This window comes from Sander lucioperca, chromosome 12, assembly GCF_008315115.2.
Source record: "Sander lucioperca isolate FBNREF2018 chromosome 12, SLUC_FBN_1.2, whole genome shotgun sequence".
Taxonomy (NCBI): Eukaryota; Metazoa; Chordata; class Actinopteri; order Perciformes; family Percidae; genus Sander; species Sander lucioperca.
Genome location: NC_050184.1, coordinates 10,453,767 through 10,468,959, shown reverse-complemented (window position 1 = coordinate 10,468,959; position 15,193 = coordinate 10,453,767). Strand labels below are relative to the sequence as shown.

The window sequence follows — 15,193 nt, the reverse complement described above, 5'->3', positions numbered from 1 at the left end:
CCGAGCACTCTCCATACTATACTAAGAGCTATTTAGAAATGCTTGTTACCTGTTGATTAATAATGCCCATGCTGTCTAATTTAAACACTTCAGTGAATATACAACAACAACGTAAAAAGGCACAAGTGTGACTATTGGTGCTCCGCCATCTTTGCTAAGATGTGTTAAATGTTACACATAAATCACAAAACCAGTCATGCAGATGGGTTTGGCAGGGGGCTGGTCTGAGTCAAAAGTCCAGAGCCATTTTTCATTTTCAGTGTGTGTTTCTGTTTGACAGAGAGATCTGTTGATTATGGCAAGTGACTTGGACATTTGAGCATGGATATTCCTTCTTGTTCTTTGGGAACAGGATACTGTGAAGACAATCTAAGCACAAAAAGTCAACCTACTACTGTAGCTTCAGAGCATTCATCCACATGAGTTTTAAACCGTAGACTGTATATAAGAAGTGGACGTAACCTCTGGGTCAGAAAAGTGAATCCAATGTGGAAGTGCACTGAACCTGCATTCTTTCTATGGGGCAGGAGGGGGTGACTCCACTGGTTGCAAAAAAAGAGTCAGAATGGAAAGCATATAGTCTATGAGAAAATGACTCTACTTCTCACTTGATTTATAACCTCCGTAAACATTTTCATAGTCTATATACATAATGTTCCACTTCCGGAATTGCTCCAGTGCCGCCGGAAATTCTGCCGGATGTCCCTTGTTTAGGCCGGATGTCCATTACCTCTGGCTTTCTTTGTGTTGGTATTTTAAACTCCAGTCAATTTATGAGGACTATGGTTAACTGCTCCTCAGATCTCTGCAGGGTAAATCCAGACAGCTAGCTAGATTGTCCAATCTGAGTTTTCTGTTGCACGACTAAAACAACCTTTGAACGTACACATGTTCGACCAAAAGAAGTTCCACTCCGAGGCTATTTTGTAGAGGCGCTGTTGCTCCGTACGGCACTTACGCCGCCTTACCACTGGCACTTGAAATCAGCTCCGTATTACGCAATACGCCCCCAGCGGACGTCGTACTACACCGTTGAAAATCTTCGGAAGCGACTCACAAAAATGGCGGAGAGACTAGAACGACTGATAAGTGTCTGAATGTACAATTCTCTATGACTTCTCTTATACAGATATAAATAGAAAGGCTGCTCCATGGAGAAAAGTTGCCCAGGACGTTGACATGTCACGTTGGTTAAATGTGATATAGCGGTATAACGTCAATAGTCTGTTGCTAGATAACCAATTAGCATTAGCAGGTTTGTTTATCAGTACCATAGCAACGCCAACTTCCGCTGGAATTGTCGGATAGGAACCGTCCATAGCCTTTCGCAAGAGTTACATTTTTTTAACGCATCCAGATGACCAACTAACACAATTTCTTTCGCATCGCACTCGTTCGGACCCATTCGCATGCGGTCTGCGAATGTCCATAGGAAATGAATGACTTCTGGTCGTTTCGAAGCTGTATCGGAGCTGATTTCAACTGCCAGTGGGAAGGCGGCAGTAGTGCTGCCCAAGACGATTGTGATTGGTTTAAAGAAATGCCAATAAACCAGAGCATGTTTTTCTTCTATCCCGGAATGCTATGTGGACTCCTTTGCAGCACTGTGGAGGAAGTTCTGACAATGCGAGACTAACATTTTCATAATAAGTTTATGATCTCAAACGCTAGTTTCAAGTCTTCAATGCAGCATGATGTTCATTCAGTAAATCATGGTCCCATTTGGAGTACAATAGATGATAAAGCAGGGTATGCATTAGGGCGTGGCTACCTTGTGATTGACAAGTCGCTACCACGGCAATCCGTCAATCAGGATAGAGGCTTACCAATGCGTAACCATGGCACTGTGTAGATTTAAATAGCTGTGAACTTATTTTTGGGTGCTGTCCATGTTTTTGTCTTAGAACTTTGACCCTTTCACAGTGTGTTTTTAGTTCATGAAAGTTAATAGTAACATTATGGTCGCCTAAAACGTCTTGTTTACTGTTCGGTTGTACTAAAAGACAATATAAAGAGGCGGCTGTTAATTCTTTCTGGTAAGTACATTTTGTTTTAATCCGCTAGCCAAAATGATCATCCCAATTAATGTCACAGTTAACATGAATTAAGGATGCACCTTGCTAACCAAGCTATCTAGCTAGCATCAGTGTTAGCTGATAACTTGGCTCCACCCTCTCATCCAAATATGGTCACTTTTTTTTTTTTTACTTTTTTGCTGAAAACACCTATGCTGCCAAAAACAACACTAATGAGAGCAGAAAGAGTGAACCCAAAAAGTACATGTGTGGGCTATAGAACAGTGAGCTGGAAGCAGCTTAAATACTCTGTAGAGCTGAGGGGAAGTACTGAAACAGGTGATAATTCTCTGTGGGTTCCCACAAGTAGTCAGTTATGGATTGATAATACAGTATATTCAAGCAAGCAACAATTCAAGCAGCTTTAAACTTTCAGAGCTAGTAAGTTCATACTTATATTCTCTTCCACATACATTGTGAATATATGTTGCTGTTGAGTTTTTCAAATGTCTTTTTTTCCCAATACTTTGAATATGAATATCGATTCCTCTTGAATCGGATTTCATGAAACCAGCAAATTAAGTAAGTGATACCCGTGGGGGTATGTGGAATTCTTTTTGTGCATGTAATTTGGGCAAACAGACACAGATCACACAAGTGTGCAGGAGTAATGCAAGGTCTTTGAATGTAACACCTTATTTAATGTGTAGCCTCGCTCTGATTGGTCAAAGATTCTAATCACCTGTCAAAGTGGCTGAGATCACACATTTGTTTCATGTTGCACAGTTAATCGATACCAGCCTTATGCATTCCTTGTTTTAGCTTTATTTCCATCATATCTGTAACTTCTTACTGACATTGACTATCCCAGGTTTGTTTGTGTTTAGGATTATATTTAGTTACACTTAAGATTCATCATTTGGTTAAAATAAAACACACACATAGTGATGTTGGGTTCTGTGCCGAGGCTTTGAAGCGTGTGTCGGAGAAATCCTGGAAGTTTTCTGTGAAGCGCGTATCGAGGCTTGTATCGTTTTAGACAAATGACATCATTGATGACAATCGAAGTCTCGCTGCCCGTACATACAACATGACTGGTTTGGAAAGTGGTTCGAATCTACGCTGTTTTATATACATCCAGGATCTACACAAGCATGTTCACTGCCCTCTGCCCGGTTAAACCACTTTCCAGTTTAAGAATACTAATATTGCTCCTCCTGCCATTATCATATTATGACCACAGGATTGATTTACACACATTTGATAGCCACATACCTCTCAAGGCAATCCATTTACCAAACAGTTATATTATACAATTTTGTTTTACACTCTGACCAACAGGTGGTATTGTGAGCAAATAAATCCTCGAGAACCTTTTCCGAACCAATTTGCTGGAAAGCTTTCATGCTTCATGAGGCTTCATCTCGCCAACACTACACACCAGTATTGTTAGGTATTTTATTGAATAATTTTGTTAGAAAGTTAGTTTACTTACCATACCATGTGCTCCAGACAAAAGGAGGAAATGCTTCTTCTTCTTCTTCTTCTTCTTCTTCTTCTTCTTCTTCTTCTTCTTCTTCTTCTTCTTCTTCTTGGTTTTACGGCAGTTGGCATCCTATGCGTTGCATTACTGCCTCCTACTGGTTGGATGAAACTTCCTCTATTTATACTGGATGTGATGTAATCTGTGATGCCAATGGGTTAGACCAAGTATGGGGGGGATTAGATAAAGTATGTTTTGTAAATTATTTATGTTTTGCTTCCTGTTTGTTTAGATAAGATGGTATGTGCTAAAGATACAGATAAATGGGGTTCTACACCAAATGATTAGAATGTTAGAATGTTTACTATTACCTGTGTTGGGGAAAGGATTCCATATTTACCTGTAGCCGGGGTATACCTTCTGATGAGAAGGCCTATTTAAGCAGTTGGCTCGGGGGTTAAGATGGCTTGAAGGTCTAGAAGTGTGCACTTTATGTTTTTTTTAAGGTATCTAGATTTCCTTGGTTATGAGTTGTGTTTAGGCAAAGTTATTTAGTTAATTTTGTACATTGCTTTGGGTTATACCTGTAAATAAACCACTTTGTGGATGAAATGGACAGTTTCCCGAGTCTGCCTTGTACATCGTTAACTACTCCGGTCAGACTTCCTAAAAATAGGAAATAAAAAAAAATAAACATTGGCTTTATACAAGGCAAATGCTTGCCAGTCTTATCACAATAAGAAAAGAATACTTAAAAATTGGCCTTGTGAGGCAATAAAATAGCCACCAACATCTGTTATTTCTACAGTACCAGACTGTAATGGCAGGACTCCAAGCAGTCTCTTTTCAATCTGCTATCATGAAGTGGCTGATGAATTGTGGAATACAACATACAGTTTCTTATCCAGCGAACTGTTTCCTGCTCCAGCAGAAACTCCTGACTGCTCAGGAAACCTGCAACACCGGAATCGATCACTTTGACAGACGGACTCATTGACTCTACTGTGTGAGCGAATACTTAAGGAGATTAAAATGAGCAACGTGCCAGCACTTCACTTCACTCCAAGCAACAGGCCAAGGCAGGGAAACCCTATTGGTCAGCTGTGAATGGTTGATTGAATGATTGATAGGTGGGGTAGACCTCAATCAGCACTTTCACTGCCCAAGTCCAGATATAGCAACAGAGGAGACTGTTCTTGTCATTTATCTCCAGGGTGTCTGCCCTTCCTTTGACTTCACCTCTTCTCCCCAAACAAGTCAGGAAAAAGACACTAATAGCAGTTTTTACTCCTCTCGTTGACTAGTTAAAGGACCATACCACTGTTTTGGCCATTTTCCTGCATATCATATACAATAACTGACCAATTTCCAAATGTTGGGTTTTTGAATGATTGTGTTTCCCAAGCACCTGAGGAAGGCCAAATTGTGGGCCTAAACGTTGTGTGCCTTATTTTGCACTATTAAAGTATTTTTTCGGAGCATTAAGCTGCGTGGACTTTACCTTCTTTGTGTTTGCCAAGCAGCCATTGAATTCCATTCATTCTTCTACAGTATGAAAATCAGAGATTTAAATATAAAAATTATGGCATCTCTACATTTAAATTCTTTAAAAATAGTTATTCTAAAAAGTTTACCATTATTTGTAACAGTTAAATTAGTTTTTTTTATAATTCACTCTTAACAAACATCCACAGATTTTTCAAACAGGCTTCTTCTGCAAACCAAAGTTATGGCTAGTAGTACCCACCTTTTATCTGTTTAGCTTATTATTAGTCTTATAATGGTTGACCAATAAGGTTTATGTTGATATTCAAGAGCTAAAGTTAGCAACTTGCTGAAATTGTATGGTCTCATATTAATGGCCAAAGAGCACACATCAGCCGCAGATCAGTAACTTATGTTTTTCTCTTTCTATAAAATGAAGAGTTTAGGGCTGCTCCCTCTTAGTCGATTAGTTGACTAATCGGTCGTTTTGGTCTTAGTCAACTAAGATTTCTTTAGTCGATTAGTCATGTTTTATGCTTTTTTCATGCTGAATGACTTATTTCCAAGAAACGTATGAGCACATCTCTGGTAAACACAAGAATTAAAGTGGTGCTTTTGCATGACTCTTTGCGGAGAAACTCAGATTTACAGCTCTGTCGATTAAATCAACTAATCGATTAGTTGATACAATTGAATGAGTGTTAGTCAACTAAGAATTTCTTCAATCGAGCACAGCCCTAGAAGAGTTACAAGCAGAGGTCTTTCTTTTATTCCAAAGGCCATGCAAAAAAAGTCAATGTGTCATGGGTTTGAAAATATGTTGCCCAGAACCACCTAATGATCCTGTTGAAGAACAAACACATTTATTTCCCTGTGATGTCGCAGCTGAGATTGTCACCAGCAGGATGAGTGGTTTCATTGGTGGTTAACCTTTCACATAGTCTGGATCGACGACAATTCATTTACCGGATAAATGCCGGAACATCTGTCACTGCCGGATCTTGTCGCCGGATGTCCCTTGCCTTGCAAAACTCGGTAGGTTTCAGAAAACATCAACAAACTTGAGCTAGAAAGCTATTCGCTGAAAATGGCAAGTTTTCAAGAACATTTGGACAAGGCAGACCTGGTTTACAAGATTTACAAAGAATATGTTTACAGCATTAACTATCTATGAGACGTTTTGGGACCGTTTGGCGGGAATTTGCTATGGACAAAATACACACGGCGATACACTGGTAAGAGCAAATTACGTTTAACCATGTATCTAGTTCATTTGAATAGCTCACTTTACTGTATTGTGTGAACAGTTGACATTCATTTAATATTGTATGTGGCATTTTTCTTTTTGCGGGCTGCGAATGTTCCACCAAAACAAGTTCCTTCCCAAGACCAATTTGCAGATTCACCGTTTCTGCGTCTGGAGCTTAGCACCGCCCAAGACGATTGTGATTGGTTTAAAGTGCTCATATTATGCTCATTTTCAGGTTCGTAATTGTATTAAGAGGTTGTATTAGAATAGGTTTACATGGTTTAATTTTCAAAAAACACCATATTTTTGTTGTACTGCACATTTCACCCTGTGTGTTGAGCTCTCTGTTTTAGCTACAGAGTGAGGCATCTATCGTCTGTTCCCTCTTTGTTGGGAGTCGCACATGCGCAGTACCTAGGTAAGAACAACTAGCCATTAAGAAGCAGAGTATGAGGGCGTGCCATGCACGTTCGTCACGGAAGTAAAAGCTGGACTACAATAGAGCTGTTTGGAGCAGTTTGTGAACAGTGTTTTCTGTTGGAGATGGTAAGTCCCTTGTGGACTTTGGGCTTTTTCACTTTGTAAACCCATAACATGCACAAAAAAGTTATATAACACAATAAAGGAAAGGGGAAAAGCCAAAAAGCATAATATGAACACTTTAAAGAAATGCAAACACTGCGCCCACAAGCACTGTGGAGATAGGTCTGGCAAGCAAGAATACCTTTCACACAACACATGCTGGGTTTTAAAATAAAGCTATAAGATAGAAAGTCTGGGTTTTGATGTGTTTGTTCCTCGGAGTGCTTGGAGCAAGTCTAAATGAGTTGAAGGGAATAACAGAAAAGGCTTCTGTTTTATTTTTTTTTCTTTCCTTCCCCCGACTGTGGAGAAACTGATCGGAGCTTTTATTCCATATCACAATCATTCAGGGAGAAAAATAAATATGTGCACTGTTAAATGTTGCCAGAACCACAGGTGATTTTTCTTCCTGTGACTGCTTCATAAATACAGATAGCATAATGCAATTATTTACTGCTATACTAAATAGTATTCTCGCTTCTTTCTCCTTTCATTAATTCTCTTTCTTCTCAGTTACTTTTTGCCCTGTGGATGTCACGATGGAAAAAATCAAACAGCCCTTTCAACTCATCTGAATATGAACATGAACTGAATAATTTATTTAAACTTAAAGCTAGAAATGAGTTTATATTTCTGCTCCCCATAGAACTTATAGCCTGATACCTAAAAGAGTGCAACAGTCATCAACTCTTGCCTTCATTTTTCGCAAATTATCCATGCCTCACAAAAGAGTTGCACCACCTTTTTCATCCTCTGAATGCAGAGTTAATTACTTTAATGTGTGTGACGGGAAAGCTTGGGTCTATGTCAGCATTCTGTTTGGGCAGCAGCCCAGCGTGTCCTGCAGCAGAGCAGACTGAGTGAAATCTGTGATGATGATGATGATGATGATGATGATGATGATGATGATGAAGAAAAGGTTGGAATTATTTGGGTTATTTTAAAGTGGCCATATTATGCTCATTTTCAGGTTCATAATTGTATTTTGAGGTTGTACTAGAATAGGTTTACATGGTTTAATTTTCAAAAAACACCATATTTTTGTTGTACTGCACATTGCTGCAGCTCCTCTTTTCACCCTGTGTTCAGGTCTCTGTTTTAGCTACAGAGTGAGACCTCTCACTGCTGTAACATCTTTGTTGGCAGTCGCACATGCGCAGTAGCTAGGTAAGATCACATCATCTAGCTAGCTGTTTGTTTCTACAACTTTTGCCTGTACAAGGCAGGATTAGCCGGGAGACTTCTTCTAAACAAGGGCACACTTCCAACTTTGCGTGGAATACCTGCAGAACAGGGACAAGTAAGTAGTTCTTTTGTAGATTATGGTGAACTAGTGTGTGTTGTAGCAGTGTTTTGCCACTCAGAACGAGCTAGCGTGCTACGGTTAGCCACCTCGTTTCGGCTGTTGATGTAAAAAGCCCTGCCGATTTTGACCAGCTCACCCGGAGACTGAAGGCAGGACACATTCAGAAACCCGTATCTCACTCAAGTTTGTATGCGTGTGGAAGCACCAGAGACCAGAGAGAAAATAACACCCCAAATCCCAGAAAAACTGATTTTTTCATAATTTTGGCACTTTAATTGTAACCTGATTAATGAATATTGGTTTAAAACTGCACTGCTAGCAGCTTTGCTATTGTAAGACTGCCAGAAATAAAAAGCTATATACTGGTTACCTGTTTGCCTCCAAGTCACTGATTTTTTTTTTTGTGTGTGTGCTTTCTTACCTTATGGTGAATCAGTGAAATAAAATGAAGAAAAAAGAATAATTAACTAGGCTACTGTATGTAATTTACACACTTGCACTGTACTGTGTGTATACTACTGTATACGTTTTAGAGACCTTAAATGCTGAACACACGTTTTTTTTCATATATTTATCTTCCAAAGTTGATTGGAAGTGAAAGTGATTTGTTCTTGATCAGCTCATTTTTCTTGGACAGCTACCAAAGAAACTGTCCAGCCATCTGAAGAGTTTGGAATGTTAATATACTATTTGTGCCAGAGAAATCCTCTTTATAGATGATTCCCACAGCTTACTAAAGGAGGCAATAAGGTAGTGTTGGCAGACAGACATTTCCTTCCATGGTGAAACTAAATAACACCTACTGCGAAAATGCAAAAGGCGGAGCAGTATGTCCTTATGTCCTTAGTATGTCCCTTACCGGCTAACGTATTTCAAGATGGCGCATGAGTATGGAGCGTCTACACCAGTTCATGCGAATGCAAATGTAAAATTTCAAGCCAAAAGGAATACTTGGAATTGATGGTGGAGGTAAATATTCATGAAAAAGGACAAGTTTGTGAACGGGCAACACAGATTTTGATAATGAATAACTAAACACGTTACACACTGGGCCTTTAAAGGTAGACAAGAATCTGCCAAGCTGGGTCAGACCATACAGTCCTATCCCATTATATGACAACCTATCAGAGAGAGATACTTAGTTGAACAGATGGCTGACAGGAAGAGAAAATAAGTAGAAGCAGTAGAGCAAAAGAACCAAAGAGGAAATGGTTGGAAAACAAAGACAAAACATGTAATCTAAGACAGTGATTCTCAAAGTGGGATCTGTGGCACTCAGCCAGGGAGTCAGTGAAAAGTTTTCAGATTCATTCATTTAAATTATCATGACATTTTTATTTTTTACAAAAGGCTTTATAGTTCAACAAATAATATTTAAATTTTTAAATCTATAATAGGTCATAGATTACGTTGTAATCTAACAAATCTATCACTCTTATAATCTGCAAATACTGTTTGTTTAATGCATGCTTATTATTGTTCTAATACATTTCTCTTGTGTTGTTCTTTCACATAACTAAGACTATAGAAGTGTTAAAAAAAATAAATAAATAAATAAAGGCCACATCAAATTATTCCAAGGGACATAAGGGGGTCCCCGGTATAGCTCCTATCTTGTAAAGGGTCCTTGGCTTGAAGAAAAAAAAAGAGAACCTCTGATCTAAGAGAATAGAGAGAATAGAATGACACAGGGAGAACACAGGTACTGTATACTACAGACACCAATACAAAAACATCCACCTACAGCTCCGCCTTGTTTCTCTCTGTAGGCATGGTGCTGTGTTAACAGTGGGGGAGGACATGGTGCTTTACAGACAGTAAAGATACTGAAAGGGGGATCTCTTGAAATAATGGTGGCAATAAATCTACAATTAGCATATGTATATTGTTTTGAAGTTAAGGCTGAGGTAAAAAGTACAATTTTTTCACTGTAGCTTTATCAGTTTATTGCTCCTATTAAATATGACATAAGGCCTCTCAACAAGACTGTTTTACATAAAGCAGCATATGGCAGAGCTGATAAGTGAGCAACCGAGCCAACACGTGATTTTCTCTCTCCTGCACACACACACTCACACACACACACACACACACACACACACACACACACACACACACACACACACACACACACACACACACACAAACACACATACACACACTCACATACACACACACACATACACACACACACAGATGAAGAGAAAAGCAAGCATAGATCTTGAAACAATGGATGATACAGATGGTGAGATAATAAACACGCAATCCAAGTTCAAAGTGGAGTGATTAAACTAACCATTTTGAGTTGTTATAGCAGGAAAAGCACAGGTACAACTACTTACATTAATTAGTGCCCCAGTAACTCATACCACTAAGCCACCAAGCCAGCATGCACAATACCAGGACCCTGACCACAGACTGTATAAAACAGACCCTGACCCTAAAGCTTTTTTTTTACATTATCGTAATTATATTTTTTTGACTTTAGTGATGAATGAACCAAACAGGTGGATGTGAGACAATTAAGTAAGGTCAGACTTTACTGACAGCTTTAGTTACTATAGTTACTTTACAAATTGAGATTTTTGCACACACAACACATGTAGTTTATAAAATATGATGTTTTATTATAAATTAAACTACCCAACAACATATAAGCATACAAGTACAGCTGAAATAATTAGCCCATCAAACACTTACTTGGTTTACAGAACTGTTTTGATCGTTTCCAGTTTCTAAAAGTACTTTTACTTTTAATACTTTGATACATTTTCCTGGTGATACTTTCATACTTTTACTTAAGTAACATTTTCCATGCAGGACCTTAACTTGTAACAGAGTATTTTTACAGTGTGGTATTAGTACTTGTACTTAAGTAAAGGATCTGAATACTTCTTCCACCACTGAATTGGGACATACTACTATAGATATAAATTGGTTTTATATCTGCATATGCATACTACTTTGACCCTCTTGCTCATATATGCTGCACAAAGGATTGCGGGTCAGAATAGCCAGAAAAGCATGCTGGCTTGCATACTGCAAAATGTGACCGGATGAAGTAAGACATACTGGTATTTTTGGCATACTGCATTTGACACACTATGTATTGGGACATACTACTGTAAATCTTTTTCTGATATACTAGATAGTATGATCTATGGGTATTGGAACACAAACACTTTCTTTTGTCTATTTCTACAAATTCTGGTTATTATGTGTTTTTCCCTTAAAGTGGCTACGAGGAACTTTCAGTTTGTGTTAATTCTAGCGGCCCCTTTGCACAAAAGCGGTAGTGTTTTTACCTCACCTGCTGTCGTTTTTAAGATTTTTAAGAGTTAGCGTTACCGGGAGGTCATACAGTTGCAATGATTCAGACAGAAAATCATTACAATAAGAAAATATGTTACCCATGCATTGTTGCATTTCAAGTGTTGCATACGTTAACTTAGCCTACTTTGGATGTATCGAGAGCTAAACTGGGTGTCACTGTCACTGTGTCACGAGCCAAAGCATTAGCAAGAGTTTGTTGTAGCAACCAACGTTATAATAATAATAATAATAATAATAATAACGCATTGTATGTGTCAAATGTTGTTGTATGTGAATGATTATCTAATAAAAAGATTTATAAAAAATAATAATAATAATAATAATAACATAGATTTGTATAGCGCCTTTCATGAAACCCAAGGTTGCTTTACACAATACAGGGGGGCAAAAAGAAAATAGTAGGCCAACACAAACACGGACTGAAAAGAAATAAAAACTGGACGCTAAACGGAAGGGTGGGGCGTAATTTCATGTAGGCTACTGACCACGTCTCGCATTCTAAAGTTATTTTATGAATGAAAGAGACATATTACATACCTGTTTAGGAGGAAGAGGGCTAGGTTGACTTAGGTTTAAGCCGGTCGTCTGTCACTCTCCCTTTTAGCTTTTAGTTGTTCTTTGTTTAATTTTCTTTTTTTATGTAATGGCCCTGCCCCCTTATCAGCCATAACTACAACAGATACCTTCAAAAATAAAATGAAAATACAATTAGGCCTTTATAAAGAAATCTCTGTCTACCTTTTACGTGGCTGGATACTCAAACACAGGCTTTTACACCGAAAACTGTGACCCATCAGAATGTGTTACTGTAGCGCAGGTCTGCCTGCCGTAAATCATTTTGTGACTTTGCGGGAAAAATTGGACCTGGGCAAAGGCATTAATAAAAACTATATAAAAATAGCGTTCTTTTAGTTAGTTAGTTAGTTAGTTAGTTAGTTAGTTAGTCTCGTTTGCTGTTACAGATCATTTATGATCATCAGATGGAAAATTAAACAGTTTCATAAACATTTCAAAGTTCATCGTAGCTACTTTAAGCAAAGTCTGCCGAGTTGCAGATTCAAAGAACACATGCTTTAAAGGTTCAAAAAGTCAACCATGGAGCGGGCCCTTGAACACTTGTCAACTTCACAGTGGGAAAGCCCTGAGCTCTTGCACACTCCACTCCTCCGTTTCTAATGAAGAGATGCATTGTGGGACAATAGTGTCTGTCAACAGAACACTGAATAATCAGGCAGATTCTGTGTGCAAACTAACATGTTTGAGCATGTGCACTTGTCACTCGAGTGTGAGCACACTACATACTTAAAACCTGCTTTAGAAATAAAAAAGACCAGTGCAGTGTGGTATGATATGGTAAGTGGCTCCATCTAGTGTACTTATGAGGTCAACGCAGGTAAAGACTCACACCAACTCTGTGCCTGATTGTCTTTCTGTCTCTCTGATGCATTTGATTGCAGTCCCCATCTCGAGCTGTCGCATGACATTAACAAGTTGTAACCCCAGGAATATTTCCTGTCTTCTGTTCATCCCACATGATGTGAATGCTGCATGACAGCCATTTAGTCCAGTCATTTTAAGCCAAAATGGGGGTCAACCTAGGACAAATTGCAACAGAAGCAAGCTCAACTGATTGTTTTATCCTCAATATGTCCTGAGTAAGAAAAAAAACCCCCGAAGAATCCCATTAGGGAAAGTTTCGAAAAAAAGACCCAAATATAGCCCATTCATATGCCTATTCATTCTTTTTCAATTCAATTCAATTCAATTCAATTTTATTTATAGTATCAAATCATAACAAGAGTTATCTCGAGACACTTTACAGATAGAGTAGGTCTAGACCAAACTCTGTAGTTTACGAAGCCCCAACTATTACAGTGGTTGCCTCAAGAGCAAGCATTAGCAGTAGCTATTGCGACAGTGGCAAGGAAAAACTCCCTTTTTTGTTAGGAAGAAACCTCGGACAGACCCAGACTCTTGGTAGGCGGTGTCTGACGGCACCAGTTGGGGGAGTGGTGAATGGTGGCAATAATAGTCATAATAAAGATAGTGAAACAGTGATCACAATGGTAGTCGTAGTAGTTAATGTCATAGTAGGGCACAGCAGGGCGTTACGGGGTGTAGTGTGGCACAGCAGCCTGGGTGGACGCGGTTGGACGCGGCAGGACGCAGTCGGGCACTGCGGGGAATCGCAGAGCGTAGCAGGGTGTAGTAAGTCCATAGCGTCAGCTGCACCCAGGACCCCGGTGTAGGTGCCATCCAATTCCAAGGCGATGTTCTGGGTGAAGAAGAAGCAAAGGGACTCCAGGGAGAAAACTCCCCAGAGCTAGGTTAGTAACAGGCATTTCTGGGACTAAGATGCACACAAAAGGAGACAAGTGAAAAGAGAGAAGAGGGAGCGGCTCATTGTGTCCTTGGAAGGAGCTTCCCACAGCAGTCTAGAGTTATAATAGCATAACTAAGAGAGGCAGGCTAAAGAGAGGGGCCCTGGACTGGGCTCGTACTCTCCCCTGCCGGAACGGGCTTGTACTTCCTGCCTCCCTCTACTCTACTCTACTATGCTGCAACTCCTCACTCCCTAACTATAAGCTTTATCAAAGATGATGGTTTTCAGTTTATTCTTAAATGTGGCGATGGTGTCAGCCCCCCGAACCCAAGTTGGGAGCTGGTTCCACAGGAGAGGAGCCTGATAGCTGAAGGCTCTGGCTCCCATTCTACTTTTAGAGACTCTAGGAACCACAAGTAGCTCTGAGTTCTGGGAGCGCAGTGCTCTAGTGGGACAATAAGGTACTAAGAGCTCTTCTATGTATGATGGTGTTTGACCATTTAGTGCTTTGTAGGTCAGGAGAAGGATTTTAAATTCAATCCTGGATTTTACAGGAAGCCAATGCAGAGAAGCTAATACAGGAGAAATGTGATCTCTTTTGTTAGTTCTTGTCAGAACACGTGCTGCAGCATTCTGGATCAGCTGGAGGGTCTTGAGGGACTTATTTGAGCAGCCTGACAGTAAAGAATTACAGTAGTCCAGCCGGGAAGTAATGAATGCATGGACTAGTTTTTCTGCATCGTTTTGCGAGAGGATGTTCCTGATTTTGGCAATGTTACGAAGATGGAAAAAGGCTGTTCTTGAGGTTTGTTTTAAGTGGGCGTTAAAGGATAGATCCTGGTCAAAAATGACTCCTAGATTTCTGACAGTAGTGCTGGAGGCCAGGGCAATACCATCTAGGGTAGCTATATATTTAGATAATGAAGTTCGGTGGTGCTTGGGTCCCAGCACAATAACTTCCGTTTTGTTTGAGTTTAACATCAGAAAATTGTGGGTCATCCAGGATTTTATATCTTTAATGCACGCTTGAAGTTTAGCTAACTGACCGCTTTCGTCGGGCTTAATTGACAGATATAATTGGGTGTCGTCTGCGTAACAGTGAAAGTTAATTGAGTGTTTCCTAATAATATTGCCTAGAGGAAGCATATATAAAGAGAATAGAATTGGTCCAAGCACTGAGCCTTGAGGAACGCCATGGCTAACTTTAGCGTATTTGGATGGTTTATCGTTAATATTAACAAATTGGGATCGCTCAGTAAAATAGGACTTAAACCAGCTTAGTGCGATTCCTTTAATGCCAACTAAATGTTCCAGTCTCTGTAAGAGGATGGTATGGTCAATAGTGTCGAATGCAGCACTAAGATCTAATAAGACAAGTACGGAGACAAGTCCTTTGTCAGCAGCAATTAGAAGGTCG

General features: G+C 39.5%; 1 long non-coding RNA gene across 1 annotated transcript; it reads left to right on the top strand.

Annotated features, from left to right (window-relative positions):
• The first annotated feature begins 8,620 nt into the window (after nt 1–8,620).
• LOC116040859 lies at nt 8,621–11,233 on the top strand. The gene is made up of 3 exons (XR_004102780.2): nt 8,621–8,630; nt 9,253–9,261; nt 11,117–11,233. It is a non-coding gene; the product is annotated as an uncharacterized LOC116040859 (long non-coding RNA).
• Nucleotides 11,234–15,193: the final 3,960 nt, after the last annotated feature.